Genomic DNA, 14340 nt, shown 5'->3' with positions numbered 1-14340 from the left:
ACTGCTTTTAAGGAAATGTCCTCTATGGTGCAATCTTCTGTGGGAGCAAAGGGAGGATTTGATAGGACATCCAGCACAATCGTCAAGTCCCATTTGGGGTATAATGCTTTCCTGGGAGGTCGCAATCTCAGGACTGCCTTCAAAAAGCGTTCGACCAGAGGGTTCAAAGCCCATCGTGTATCTGTCAGGGCTGAGAGAGCCGAGACCTGGACCTTAAGAGTGTTTAGACCTAAACCTAGATCCAAGCCATTCTGTAGGAAGAGAAGCACATTCTGGACCCCAGGGTTCCAGGGGATCGAAATGATTAAGCTCTGCCAATTCTGTAAATTTTCTCCATATTCTGTAATAGGTGGAATTAGTGGAAGACTTCCTTGCCTGTAGAAGTGTTTGAATAACATTATGTGAGCACCCTAAATCATCCAGCCTTTTCCGCTCATTTCCAGACCCTCAAGTCTAGGATTTCCGGATGCGGGTGAGAGAAGTAGTTTTCAGACAGAAGGTCGTTCAGGTGTGGAAGAGGAAGCGGTCTGCATACAGCCAAGTTGACTAGGAGTGTGAACCACGGTCTCTTGGGCCAGTATGAGATTACTGCCAAGACTGTGACTTTCTCCGTCGTCAGGCGCTGAAGAAACCTCAATATCAGAGGAGTCGGAGGAAATGTGTATCCTTTCTGAAAATTCCAAGGCTGGGCTAGAGCGTCTACTCCTGCTGACCCTGGGGACGGGAACCTTGAGAAGAACAGAGACGTCTTCGCGTTGAGTGGAGAGGCAAATAGGTCGATTTGGGGGGTGCCCCATTGTTGGCATATCCAGTCGAAAACCTTGGGATTCAGGGACCACTCGTTGTTGTTGACAGATGGTCGGCTAACTGGTTCTCGGACCCTGGGATGTATGAGGCCCGCAGGTTGATTAAGTTCCTCTCGGTCCAGGTCAGAATGGGCGTCACTTCGCTGAGTAGAGACCTGCTGTGTGTTCCCCCCTGGTTCTGGACATAGGCCACTGCCGCTTTGTTGTCCATCTGTAGGAGTATGGATTTTCCTCTGAGGTAGGTGGCTAAATGTAAGATTGCCATCCATGCCGCCCTTAGTTCCAGTATGTTCGATACTACTGCCTCCGAATTGAACTGCCATCTCCCTTGGACTAGTTGACCTTGGAAGTGCGCACCCCAGCCCAACTGACTTGCGTCTGACGTAAGAATGGTCCATGAGATGAGCCCTAGGGAACAGTGAATCTGCAGGTTGGATGGTCTCGTCCACCACCAGAGACTGGACTTCATTATGGACGTGACTAATATCCTCTGATCCAGGCGATTCTTCCTCCACTGTGCCAGAAAGCCCAGTTGGAATCCCCGCAGATGCCACCTGGCCCACTTCACCATGGGTATACAAGAGGAAAGGGAGCCCAGGAGACTCAGACAGTCGGATGTCAACATGAAATGGCTTGCCAATACTCTCTTTACCTTCCTTATCAGGACAGGAATCTTTTCTAGGGGAAGTGAAACTGCCCTCTCTGGAGTGTTGAAAAGTGCTCCTAGATATGTCATCTTTTGTGTAGGTGTGAGCTGGCTTTTCGAGTAATTGATTAACCACCCGAACTTGCTCAGGGTGTCTAGGACCAGCCGTACATGCATTTCTAGGCTCCTTTTGTGCTGGGATAGAATGAGGATGTCGTCCAAGTAGTGAAGCACTCGAATCCCTTTTTCTCGAAGAGGAGCCAGGATTGCCACTAGCACCTTGGTAAAGGTTCTGGGAGCTGTTGAGATCCCGAACGGCAGGCATTGAAACTGTAGGTGTAAATCGCCTACTTTGAAACGTAGGAAAGGTTGAAACTGCTGCAGGATAGGTATATGGAGATATGCATCTTGAAGGTCTATAGAGACCATCCAATCCCCTGGCTGTACTGATAGGATCACTGTATTTAAGGATTCCATTTTGAAGTGCTCTGTATGGATGTATCTGTTTAACCTCTTCAGGTCCAACACGGCCTCCAGCCGCCTGATTTTTTGGGGACCAAAAAGACTGGGGAATAGAACCCCGAGTGTTTTTCCAAGTCCGGAACTGGAACTACTGCTTGCTGCCGGATAAGAATTTGTACATACTGAAGAAGGACCTCTTTCTTCTCTTTGGAGGTTGGTATCTTCGTTGGCTGGAATGAAAAGGGTGGGGGCCGTTTTCTGAATGTCCAGAAATGCCCTTGAATGACAGTGGAGACTGCCCATTGATCTGTACAATTCTCCACCCAAACCTGGGCGAACGCCCTGAGTCGAGCTCCTACTGGAGCGGTTTGGGTGGATAGGGAGTCAAAAAGACCTCTGGCCCTCAACTGTGGATGTTGAGGTTTTCGGCTTCCCCGCCTTCAAGAAAGTTGCCTGCGAGCCCTTCCAGCCTCTTCTGTACTCCCTGCCCGGGCGGTACGTTCTGGAGTCTCTTGCTCTCTGCTGACCAGCTGGACGTGACACAAATCTTTTCCTCCTGCTTCTGTCCTGGGGAATTAGACCACTTTTCCCTCCTGTGACTCTGGTAATCGGTGCATCCATTTTGTCGCCGAACAGAGCTTTCCCATTGTATGGTATGCGACACCACGATTGTTTTGAGGTTGGGTCGGCTGACCATGGTTTTAGCCACAATGCCCTTCTGGCAGTGATGGAATACAGCATAGCTCTGGAGGAACACTTGAGGACATCAGTGGCGGCCTCCGCCATGAAATCTGAGGCCAGCTTCAGCTCATCTAGTGCTTTGATGATCTCGTTAGACCCCACCCCCTGTCTGAGGGCTGTCTCAATATTGTCTGACCATACTCTAGTAGCCCGAGAGATTGAAGTCAGGGCTACTGCTGGCTTACATGCCCCTCCTGCAGCTTGATAAGATTTTTTTAGATCTGAATCGATCCTTCAATCAAGTACATCCCTGAAAGAGACCGCATCCTTTAGAGGCAGTGTTGTATTCCTGGCTAATCTCATAATTGAAGCATCTACCGTTGGAAGCAAATCAAAAAGCTGGGCATCTGCTTCAGCAAGTGGGTATAATTTGAGAAAACGATTGTAAGCTAAGGGTCTTTTATCCACCTTCTGCCATTCATCTGTCACAACTTCCTTAATTTCTTCCATTAAGGGGAAGGTTGATAATTTTTTCTTCAGGTGTGGAAAATATTTCTTTGCTTTAGATGGAGGCTCTGGATCTTCCTCCCATTGGATTGCGTCCTTTACCGCATTGATAAAGGGTTCCACTAGAGCAAAATCAAAGGCTGAAGCATTCTCTTCTCCCACATCCGAATCGCTTTCAGAAATAACCTCTGTGTCTGGCTGTGGATTGGGTGTATTCACTGCTGCTTCCTCTGCGGGTGGGGTTGCTTGATCTTGGGATAAGGCTAACTCCCGGATAGAGTCTTTGATCATTCTTTTGATTGATTCCATTGACTCGAGTTTCGCTCTCTCTTTGTCTCCTGTAGCTTCCAGGAGGCATTGACCACATACCAATTTATCAGGGAGGGCTTGTTTACCACACACCCAGCATGCTTTCTCTCCTGGATACACAGGTCTGTGCTGGGAGTCCTGTTTACTAGAGGTATGTCGGGATGATCTGTTCCCACTGCGGGAAGTATGGGCCGAGGACGAATGAGAATGACCCGAGCTCCTATGGTCCTTTGATCTTCTATCCGTAGAATCTCTATGAGATGATCTGCGGGAAGATCTGTGATGCGGGCTAAGACAAAAAATAGAAACAAAGACAAGGGTGTTTCAATCAGCCCGGGGTGCTCTTTTCTCTTGATAAAAAAACTTACCTGAAAGTTGCAGCCCTTACATAGTGGTATGTTGAGGATCTTTTTGATGCGGCATTATAGTACTAGGGACAGCTGAAAAGGAACGATTAACATTTAATATAAAAGTAGTTAAAAACAAAAAAGGATTTTGCAGAGGAGGGAAGAACAAAAAAAAATATATATATATATATATACACATATAAATATATATATACTCCCATTCCTCCCTGGTACCTTGGCTGGGCTCCATAGCACAGAGTCAAAAAGGATAAAGGAGCTGGAGAGGACACCTCATAGATGCTTCCTCTAAGGCAGCTGCTCCTCTACTGACATTAAGCTCTCTTATATACTAGAGAGCGGTCTGGGAGTCCCAAGATGGCCGCCGTCGGCTTCACAGTGCTACTGAGCATGCACCGTGACATCACGCCGAGGCCTCGCCCCCCCAGCCAGGAAAGCAGAGCCGAACTGCGCGCGCGAAGCGCTGCACACTCAGAGGAGAGCTACACAGGCACATGAGGCATGCTGTGGAGGTAGGCAAAAACCTCATAGCGTTTTTGTAAAAAGCACAAGCATTTAAGCACTCAGGGTTTTAGTATGCCGAACAAGGGAATATATAGGAGAGAAAAACTGGCTCCTGTTAACCCACCAAGCCCCAAAAAGATCCACAGAAAAACGGGCTCCCATACTTATCTGGCGCTTTTAGCAGCCCAAGCAATGGGACTCCATACTGCAGGAGAGCATGAACCTGCAATGGTCACACCATAAAGCGGTGAGGTAGGGCTGAGCACTTGATCCTGTAGGAACGAGGACAGAGAAAAGAATGACGGTGGGGAGGAACAACTCTTTTATTTATAGAGTTAAAGTGGTCCTGTGGGTTGGTCGGGGCGGAGCAACCAACCATTGGTATGCTGCCATGGAGGCACCAGGAAATCACATTACGAGAGGCAAGTAACTTTTTTTTTTTTTTTTTCTGTGGCTTTGGCAATGCAGAAAGTAATCCAACAGGCACACAGTCTGCCTATATTGGTGGCATTTATACATGTACTTTAACTCTATAAAGCTATTTAACCACTTAAGGACCAAGCCTATTTTTTACACTTGGTGTTAAAATAGTTTTTTTTTTTTTTGCTAGAAAACAACTTAGAACCTTCAAACATTATATATATTTTTTTCAAACACCCTAGAGAATAAAATGGCGGTCGTTGCAATACTTTATGTCACACCGTATTTGTGCAGCAATCTTATAAACGCAATTTTGTGGGAAAAAACACACTTTTTAGAATTAAAAAATAAGGAAACAGTAAAGATAGCCCAATTTTTTTTTTTAAATATTGTGAAAGATAATGTTATGCCGAGTAAATTGCTACCCAGTATGTCATGCTTCAACATTGCGCCCGCTCGTGGAATGGCGACAAACTTTGACACTTCAAAATCTCCATAGGCGATGTTTAAAAATGTCTACAGGTTACCACTTTTGCGTTACAGAGGAGGTCTTTTGCTAGAATTATTGCTCTCACTCTAAGGATTGTGGCGAAACCCCACGTGTGGTTCGAACACTGTTTATATATGCAGGTGCGACTTATGTATGCGTTCACTTCTGTGCGCGAGCATGGAGGGACAGGAGCTTTAAATTATTTTTTTTTTTCTTATTTATTTTACTTTTTATTTTTACACTGTCCCTTTAACATCCCTTGTAATAGAAAAAAGCATGACGGGACCTCTTTAATGTGAGATCTGGGGTCAAAAAGACCTCAGATCTCACATTTACACTTAAAAGCAATATAAAAAAAATTGGCCTTTAAGGCCATTGAGGCGGAAGTGACGTTTGACGTTGCTCCCGTCATCCGATGGCATAAGGGTCGAGTGGGGCCATCATTGCCTCACTCGACTTCCTGCATCTCAGGGTAAAACATTGGATCGTCTGTGTCGCTTTCCGGATCTGTTGGTAGTGTTGGAGACGAATCCAATGTTTTCCCCTTAGAGGCAGGAACTCGAGGGGGGCTCGGCGGAAGGGGGGTGGGCACCTCTCCCGCCACCGATAAAAGTGATCTCCGCCACGGAAACCACTTTTATCTCAAAGCGGATCGCCCGCCGTTGAAGAAAATACCGGGGTTATGGCAGCTATCTGCTGCCATAACCCCGGTATTTAACGTCACAGTAGCTATGTAAATCCACGGTGGGCGGTCCGGAAGTGGTTAACAGAAGATAAATAAACCCTAGGGGACAGTCTGTATTGGTATGTTCAGCCAAGTATTCGTCAACGAACACCAGCATCCAGATTTTCAGCTCTACCAAAGAAACTAGCACCCTCAGAAGAATAATAATACAAAAAGTAGGTGTTGTATTGCAAAATATACCACAATATTTATACAAATAGTAAACACTGTGATAGATATATACAGTGTCGGTAACACCTAACAAGCACAAATATTAGTATATGGTACGGAGTACATGCAATACAGCAATTTGATAAAATGCACATTAGTAGAAATAGTTGGCCTCAACTGTTAAGTCAGGCAGATATAAAGAGAAGTGAGGTACTATAAATACCAACGTTTCAGGGTACTAGACTCCTTTCTCAAGAAGGTCCTCCTTGACAAGGGGTCTAGTACCCCAAAACATTGGTATTTATAGGACCTCAATTCGGTCACATGTGCCTGACTTGACAATTTTGGCCAACAATTTCTGGTAATTCAAATTTTGTCTATAGTTTGTTATTGCTCTATAGTATGTACTCTGTATCATATGTGGCTATTTGCGTACATTTCACATCAATATTTATGTGGGTGTGCTAACTTCTTACCCTAACTGTATTGAATAGGACACATATTCATAGATCATTGGTTATATACTGTTACTTTCAGGTGATTTAACACTGGCAAATACTTTTACTCTATGAGGTTCGAGTTTTTTCTTGTGTCCTTAGGTTATGAACCTGTTCTCCTCCACAGAAGTATTTTTCTTTTGTGAACCGTTCACATGCTTTTCATCTGAAACTTCTGTCAAAAATTGACTGCTTATTGTCTTGCGCTACCTAGCAGTTTCTAAATCAGTTACCCTTGCTGTGTACCTCTAGGACCATGCCCAGGCCTCACCATTTAGGGCCGGCCTGTAATGTATGTTCTGGGCACTGTATCCTATGTTAGGGGCTCACCTTGGCACTAAGTGCAACATGTAAAGTTTGCTGCACGGTGCTATACAGGTGCAGGAACATGGTCCTTTTCTTATATTCTCAGACCCCAAAGACCCTTTTCGTGGGTATGCTCTCAGGGAAAGGCCCAATGTCATGGATAAAGTAAGGTAGGGTTTCCTTGTATTTTGAGACTGGTTCCTGCCTTTTAATATGCTGGGCATAGTACGCTATGCAGTTTAGTGGGTAGAGGACTTTTATTGTGGTAACCCCTGCCATTTTATCTCAAATGCTTCTCAACACGAGCAATTTAAAAAATGGCAGTATTTCCTTCAGTCTATTTAGACTAAAGCCGGCCATACATAGATCGAAATTCAGCAGGGACGAGGGCCGAGATTCGATTAATGTATTGGCAGGCAGATTTTACCCGTTGATCGATCGACCGACTTGGATCTGACCAGCCTGATGGATTTTTTTTTACATGCGATTATGGCTGGCGCCTATAGCCACTAGCAGAAATCATTGTGTTCTGCCAGCTGGAAAGGTTCTCAGTGCCCCCGCCCTGTTCCCGGCAGAACACAATAGCGCTGTGAGGAATTCCCCCATCAACACGGACTGTGTTGATGGGGGAACTGAGGAATTTGTTCAATTCATCTATGGGGTGCCTTAGGCTCAGAAGGATGAGGTCACTGTATAATGCCTCCCATAGTACATGTTTCCATCAGCCTGTTTTACCGAGAATGTATTCAATATGTTGCTGCTTTGCTGTGGCCATCGCAAGCTCAGTCAGTGCCTGGGATATAGAGGACCCTTGACATATAAAACTCCATCCATTCCTGAACCATGAGTACCCCACTGGGGATCTCCTCACTAACAATGGCAGCTCACAGGTGCAAGGGAACTGGGACTAAAGGCCTGAATGACATGCGTTCTGCTGACGGCCTACAAGCATGCACTATATGGCCTATCTATCTAACAAAAGCAGATTTCTCTGCCACTACGTTTAAATTCTTTGGAAAACTCTCCGCACTTCTGGAACCTTTGGTTTCCAGAGCCCACCCTCTGACCCTGTTTACTTGAAGATATGGAAGAAAGTATTGAGGACACTGATTTTTTAGTGCAGGATTTCCTTATCTGTAACCTATATAGTACAAGTTATGACCTGGTGCCAAATGTTTTCCACTGTGGACACACTAATTGATATGGTTTGCGGTAGTCTTTGCCTAATACCTGATTCTTCACAGCCAAAGCAGACTACTATGGGTACTAGGAGACTGGCTAAGCTAAAAATAGGATTTTTTACTTACCGTAAAATCCATTTCTCTGAGTTCATTGACAGACACAGCCTTCATAACGATAGGGTTATACTCCACAGGAGTAGGACTAGGCAGAAACAAAAAATCAAAACACTTGGCCACTCCCATGGGCCATCCCCAGCCATTATATAACCCCCTCCCTGCTCTAGGTATTCAGTTTAGTAGCAAGCAGTAATAGAAGTATCAAAGGAACTCCATAGAGGGGTGGGTGCTGTGTCTGTCAATGAACTCTGAGAAATGGATTTTACGGTAAGTAAAAAATCCTATTTTCTCATTCGTTCATTGACAGACACAGCCTTCATAATGATAGAGACATCCCAAAGCAGTGCCACCATGAGGCGTTGGAAAACGAAAAATCCCAAGGCTAATACAAGTCCAACCAGGTAACGGAAACTTTACCCAGAACAAGCTGGAACCCAACCTTAACGATACCCCTTCAAGAGGGAACAGACCCTCAAAACAACAGCCTGCAAAAAAAAAGAAAAAAAACTTGTGGCCAAAAGAAGCATCCGCAGATGCCAAACGATACACTTTGTAGAACTTGTGAAAATGTACACCGACGACCAGTGGTCGCCTTGCCAACTTGCGCAACGGCCGCCTGATGAAAGAAGGCCCAAGAAGCACTAGTTGCCCAAGAAGAATGCGCCATAACCGGGAAAGGAGGAAACCGATCTCTGACAGGATAGCCCAGAGAACCATCCAGCCCAACAGACTCATTGGCTGGCAACTACATCCGAATCCCCCAAACTACATTCCGGCCAGATAAGCCAATTCCTTGGGATGTGCGGGCCTGGGACACAAGAAGCCAACCCAATGTCCTTATTCAAGGACGGAACTATGTAAAAGAAGGACGAAACACCACCTTAATCTGGGTAAAGTGAACGACAAGACAACTCCGCTATTTACGACCCCCTGCGAGCAGAAGTGATGGCCTTTGGGGAACCGAAAACACCAAGTTCAGATCCCATGGCCATGGAAGAAAACCATCCCGGTGGAAACGGATGTCTAACCCCTAGCCCAAAAGAGGCACGCACCAGGGAGTGCGAGACCAGGAGACGCAGAAAAAGACTTCCCAGGCCGACACCGGTCCCTCTATGGTTCTCAAGACCTATTCCTTCTCATCCCTCCGTAAATGGAGATAGGAAAAACGGAGCCACCTAAAAGGAACAAGGGCAGACCTGATGAAACTCGGCCCAGAGAAAGGCCCGCCCCGTGGGCCCAACCCTAGCCGACTAAGGTATCCGTCTGACAGCATTCCACTCCTGGAATGCGTTCATTGGAAATGGACGTAACTAGAGGTTCTGCCCACCGGAGAAGGATACTGACCACAGCTAGGGTCGCCAACAGCCTTTTTGGCCCACCCTGGTGACGGACATAAGCCACCGCTGTAGCCTGTCTGACTGGATCCATACTTGGAGCCCCACGAAGTCGAGCTGTCCGTGATCCAGACCCAGTCTGATCAATTGAAGTTCCGGGATATTACAGGTAGTCTGGATTCCACCAATGTCCGATGACCCCGGGCCGAGCTCAGTCCCAAGACGTTTTCCCACCTGGACAGACTGGTATTGGTGGTCACCCTGTTCAATACAAGGAAAGAAAGGATCCTCTCCACTGAAGAAGCGGAGAACGAAGCCCCCAGACTAGGAAACCTCTGGTTCCCTGACTCAGACGAATCCGATTGTTCAGAGACCATGGGTATTTGTCCCATTATGCCAGGAACTCCCGGAAGGGAGCCTACATGGAACTGTGCAAAAAGCCTTGCTTTACAAAAAGGGGAGATACCCTCAGACCCAACATCCACATGTGGATCCCCACCTACCAGATAGTAAATTAAACAAACGCCGCATGCCACTTCTGGAGTTTGTCCAGGAGAAGAAATATGCTGGCCAGAGCTGAAGCCCGGTCAAGCTCAGATAGATCAACGTTCTGGCCGGACCAAAGCAGACTTTCGATCGTATAGACGACAATGGTGCGTTGGCCGAGAAACAAACCCAGGTCAACTGATTGGAAGTCAGCTATGCTCACCACTATAACACCAATGCCTGAAATCAGAGAAAGTCTGTATAGCAACTACGTTGTTACTTGGTGTAATCGAGAATTCGGCGCAGCAGATCGCCCAGGCAGCCCAGGACCGTCAACCCACACTGACGTAACCCTGCCAGATCCGGGGCCAACACCTCGTGAACACCCTAGGAGTGTTGGCCATATCAAAAGGACCACACCACGCGCTGATAATGCTCCGCACCCACAGCAGACAGAGGAAGTGCTGGAGTCGAGCACATAACAGAATGCTTAAGCGTTTGTGATGTAGTAGAAGTCAGAAAGACCCCATGATGGAGCGCCACCACTGCATGGACGGACTCCATCCTGAACTCCTGTACCCACACAAAACAGGTCAGGGCCTTGAGGTACAGAATTAGATGTAACCTGCCCTCCATCTTTTAGACTGTGCCCAGGTTCCAATAAAAACCCCTGACACTGTTCCTAGCACGGGAACCGGGACAATCACATCCTGCAGCAACGGGGCTTGCACAGCCCCCCGCGGAGGACAGCAAGCCGGCTAGCAACAGACGACTATTGGAAGCAACAGACAAACTGGAGGAACACAGCCGGAAAACTATCTTATTACCGGACAAAACTCAAAACGCGACATGAGGACATTCAGAGTAACAAAATACATGTCTAAGCACCACTGAGGCAACAGACTCAACAACCAGGGGAACTGCAGCCAAGAGGCATAGTGGACAAACTGTCGCACCTACCCAGTAGGTCTCCAAGCCGCAAAGGCAGGGAGATTCTGCTCCCCCTCCAGTATGCCAGCCTTAGAAGCCAGGGATTCCTCTATAAGAGCCATGGTTTCCTCTAGCAACCTAGAGACAGAGGGGTTCACTACTGGTGTAACAGTCCCCCTCTGAAGAGGGGACTCCCCAAAGGGGTACCTGACAGCCAGCGTTTTTGGAAAAGCAAAAGGCACTTTTTACACTCCCAGTCTTCATGAACAAATTTGTTAAAATAAGAGAGAGAAGAGAACGCTTTCGCCACACAAGACGGTTTATCCAAGAGAGTACCGGCCCTCCCCCGCAGCCACCGCTGCATCTCCCATTTTGAAAGGTTCCCGCACAGATGTACGTGCGACAACCAGCGCCCCTTTGAGCCCTTCCGCCGTCATCCCAACTCCCTGACAGGATAGGGAGCGTGGCCACCAGCCCGTAGGGTGGCCACCTCTGTGCGGCAGAGTCAGATAGGATAGTTCAACAGAGGAGGTAGGGGAGGGCAGGAGTGCCCTATATTAGGGTATCTGCCTAAGCGCCACACCAAAAAGTCAGGGGGGGACGGGGGGTTGGGGTCCCACCCACCGGGACCCCCCCTCCGAGGTCCACATAGATTGTGTCGACTGAGGCCCTGCACAGGGGGCACACTCAAGGCCCCTCACAGGGAACACAGACCGGTGCCCCTCACAGGGGACACAGACCGTGGCCCCACACAGGGGACTCAACCACGGCCCCTCAAAAGGGACACAAACCGTGGCCCCTCCTAGGGGGCACAAACCATGGCCCCTCCCAGGGGTCACAAGCCGTGGCCCCTCAAAGGGGGCACAAAGCGTGCCCCCTCACAGGGGCACAAAACCGTGGCCCCTCTCAGGGGCACAAAACCGTGGCCCCTTACTTAGGGGGCACCGACCCCGCAGCGCCACCCCTCAAGAAAGGGGGGGCCGCCAGAAGGCCTAGCAGGCCGCCGAAACCGCGGCCTAGCAGGCCATAAAAGCAGCAGCTTAAATTTTTGACCTCCCACCGTGAGCATGCGGCCTAAATTTTTGGCCACCTGCTGCGAGCCCGCAGGGGACCGCAGCATTTATTTCTGGCCGCCCGCTTTGAGCACATGGCCCGCTGGGGAACGCGGGCTAGATTTTTGGGCGCCCGCCGCAGGCCCGTGGGGGGACCGGGCCGACCCTGAATGGATGTTCGGCCGGTAGGCCGCAGCCTAAATTTTCACACTCCGCCAGTAGGCCGCAAAGCCGTGGCCTAAATTTTTTCCCGCTGGCCACAAGTGGGGGGACACCGACCGATCCCAGCTGGTAGGCCGCAAAAGCCGCGGGCTAGATTGTTGGGCGCCCGCCACCGGCCCACGGGGGGACCGGGCCAACCCTGAATGGATGCTCAGCCGGTAGGCCGCAAGCCGCAGCCTAAATTTTCACACTCCGCCAATAGGCCGCAAAGCCGTGGCCTAAATTTTTACCCACCGGCCACAAGTGGGGGGACCGACCGATCCCAGCTGGTAGGCCGCAAAGCTGTGGCCCAAATTAGCCCCAGGACCCCCGATCACCTTCCTCCCAGGCCTCACCACCAGATACCCCCCCAATACAAAGCCAGAGGGTGGAAAAAAGGGCCATCCAGAAGGGGGAACTGAATCACTCTGCCGCTAAGCAGCTACAGGTTTGAAGCCTGCACCCCAGACCACTGAGGGTCCTCTGGGCCCTCACCCGGGAAAGAGGGGGGTGGAGGAGAACCCCAGAGGGACCAACCACCCCAGGGAGCACCCGCGTCTCATACCACTCCGAGGAAGGAGAGGAGGGGACCCCTTACTTACCTCTCCAGTGAACTGCGTGGGTAATGTTCCCGGACAGATCCTCCTCGCCACCGAAGTGGGGGGGCTGTTGGCCATGAGAAACGCTGCAACACAGGCCGAGACCCGGTCGTATGTGACCTCGTGAGACGTTTAACTTGCAGGGCCAACTCCAGTGGGGCTATGTCGCGGCCGACTAGCGCGTAGCTGCGGTCTGCACGCGCTCGCTGGCCAGACTGGGGTGACCCCTGGATCTAAGTATCCTGTCCGTCACCCAGTCCGGCAGTTGATTGTAGATCTCACCAGAAAAACGTCCAGGAAAAAGAAAATAAACAAAAATTCCCAGGACTAGCGATCCCAGCAGGGAACTAAGTCCTTACTCCTGACTAGGCAGAACAAAAAAAACTGAATACCTAGAGCAGGGAGGGGGTTATATACTGGCTGGGGACGGCCCATGGGAGTGGCCAAGTGTTTTGTTTTTTTTGTTTCTGCCTAGTCCTACTCCTGTGGAGGCGATATAATCCTATCGTTATGAAGGCTGTGTCTGTCAATGAACGAATGAGAAAAGACCATTCCCATACATGCACATATTGATTGTGCACTTTATGAAGACTCACCAACCCTGAAAACTTTTACTTCTCCCAAGCTTTTTTGACTTACCTGTCTTTATCATGAGTACAGTATAGGATACAGGCTCTTTATTACTGAAAATGAGCCAGATTTTCACTCTAAACAGATGCATAACTGTGAGGTGGTCAAGGTTAGGTTTCATTCAGTCGCAGTGCAACTCAGAAGCAGTCAAAGAAGGAATTATACATGTGTCTCACAATGCATTTTCACTGCTCCTGGTTAGCACTCATTTCCAATGTGACAAGATTGATAAATGTTACTTTCTGTGTTTAAAACATGAATAGAGATTAATGAGATTATTTACATCAAGCTGATCGGTTCCATATATAGCAAATAAAAAAACAAAAAAACAAAACAAAAAAAAGCTGAAAATTTCGAAAGACGATGCAATCCTTTTAAAGTAGGAAACTAGTCATTTTCTTTGTATGTTTACCATGGCTATATCAGAGGATTAGACAGATTCAGTTGGGACTATACTTGTGTTCTAATTCTCTGTTGGCAGCAAATATGGAGCCGCATATACAGTATGTATATATAGATATAAAATCTGAAACTATTCACTTTGTTTCTAACATTAATATATCTGTCTATAACTAGTTGTCAGCTTCTTCTCTTTTCAATAACCTCTTAAAACATCATTGCCAGTCACGTTGACCTATTCCAACACTTTGCAGTGCTGCCATGGCAACATGAATACATATAATTGAGGTTTAAAGTGTATATATAGCCAAAACCTGTTATTTTATTTCTATATTCCAAGGGAAAAAGTTCATCTCCCCTGCTTTTTTTTTTTGGATGCAAGCGACTTATTAGGTAGATTTACTTTACTCTCTGTTCCAGAGAACAACAGGAAGTTACATATAGAAGTGAGGGGAAATCCATTACCCTTTTAGACAGATACCTGGACCAGCTTTCCCTTTGGAAGATTTACCCTCAACCACAT

At 47.9% G+C, this 14340-nt stretch overlaps 1 protein-coding gene and 1 non-coding gene across 2 annotated transcripts in view; both read right to left on the bottom strand.

Annotated features, from left to right (window-relative positions):
• COX16 (cytochrome c oxidase assembly factor COX16) overlaps positions 1-14340 on the bottom strand; it is a 207567-nt gene that overhangs the window by 21320 nt on the left and 171907 nt on the right. The window lies entirely within an intron of this gene.
• TRNASTOP-UCA (transfer RNA opal suppressor (anticodon UCA)) lies at positions 12592-12678 on the bottom strand. Its single transcript has one exon. It is a non-coding gene; the product is annotated as a tRNA-Sec (tRNA).

Source organism: Aquarana catesbeiana, linkage group LG13 (genome assembly GCF_042186555.1).
Source record: "Aquarana catesbeiana isolate 2022-GZ linkage group LG13, ASM4218655v1, whole genome shotgun sequence".
In the NCBI taxonomy this organism is placed as follows: Eukaryota; Metazoa; Chordata; class Amphibia; order Anura; family Ranidae; genus Aquarana; species Aquarana catesbeiana.
The sequence above is the reverse complement of the archived record's forward strand: the minus strand, read 5'-3'. Positions and strand labels throughout refer to the sequence as shown.